Raw genomic sequence first — 1,563 nt, 5'->3', positions numbered from 1 at the left:
GGGAAAGAGAAAAGATCTCTCTCGTACGTGCCTCAGTACCTACACGTCAGTATTTCGTAAAGAAAGACGTTTCATCTCGTGGAGCAAAGTTTGCATAAGGACGAACAGCAAGACCAGATCGTCCAATAACAAATTAGAGATTTTTTTAGTTTAACATGCTGATCTTACGTAAGATTTTTATCTCTACCGCCACAAGGTCGTGCTTTCCTTCTAGGAGAAGAACTTGAATATCATCCCCTTCTGTCAATATACATTTATAGAACACTGGTAGAGAGATGGATAAAGCATCAAGGACAGAATTTTTTTTATTACAGACATCAGAAGAATAAAATTAGTCAAAAATTATAGATTCGTTTGACTTGAAACATAAATCTTGTAAAACTTTCGTTCATATATGGATGATGCTCGAGAGGAAAACAGTCAAATATTATTCTTTTATTACAAAATTAATATATACAGAATATAAGAAAAATATGTAAAATAGCAAGCTGAAGTTAAATATCTTTTTTATCATTATAATGCAAGAGCACAAAGTTAATAAAACTTAATATTAATCGAAGATTATGACTAACCGATATTGCGCGATTCTAGATACTTCATCGTGCTGTTTTACTCTTCTGAGATGTCGATATTTTAAAATGCGTATTTCCTTGAACTAGGGTAGATACTAAAAATCAAACACAAAACTATAGGTGCGTTCTGTATCTTGCATGATGCGCATGATGCATACATTGTCCTTGTTTAACATTTGGTGAGCAACAAGGATAAACGATGCATTATGCCCATCACGCGAGAAACGGAACGCACCCTATATTACGTAAGTAGTTTTTAATTAAAGGCTTGCAAGAAATTAAGCTTCTTAAGATTAGTTTCCACAATCAATTTCCTTGAGCAGAATTTTAATCCAAAGAGTTAGTTGGCATTTTTAAGGTTGATTAACATACTCCAACTCGATACCGCAAAAATTTATAATTAAAATTCGATGAACTAAAAGTATAACATTTTATACTTTCAAAATATAATAATTATAAAATAATAATATTCATATTTATTATTATAATCTAAAATGATTGCAAACGATCGATCCAGAATCATCGCATCTATTGACTGTAAATTTCGATTTTGTTTAGCCAACAATGTCGACACGTAGTATGACATTTAAAGAGTTTGCTATGATCGTTGTAAGTTTCGGTAACGAGATGAAACTTGGCTATCCACGCCTGACGTAAAGTTGAAGGTGCACTGGGATAACGATGAAAAGACGGACAGAGATCAAGAGTCGGGCAAAGCTGATAGGTGAAGCAGGGTGAGAGAGCAAACGCAAAAGGAAAAGGGGGCAAAGAGGAGAGAAACTTTCATCGGAGGACGGTTTGCTAGCGATATAGAGGACCAAAGGGGTTTACGGTGGAGAACGGCGAGGGATGAGAAAATGAGGAAGGATGGGGTTGGAAACGCGGGAGAGAAGAATGGAGGCGAAGGTTGCGGGACGCGCAGCAACGCGACGCCGCGAGAGAAGCGGGACAGAGAGAAAGAGGAGAGGGGGAGAGAGGGAGAGCAAGCGCG

The sequence above is a fragment of the Mycetomoellerius zeteki genome, unplaced genomic scaffold (assembly GCF_001594055.1).
Source record: "Mycetomoellerius zeteki isolate Tzet28-1 unplaced genomic scaffold, Tzet1.0 scaffold369, whole genome shotgun sequence".
Lineage (NCBI taxonomy): Eukaryota > Metazoa > Arthropoda > Insecta > Hymenoptera > Formicidae > Mycetomoellerius > Mycetomoellerius zeteki.
The sequence above is the reverse complement of the archived record's forward strand: the minus strand, read 5'-3'. Positions refer to the sequence as shown.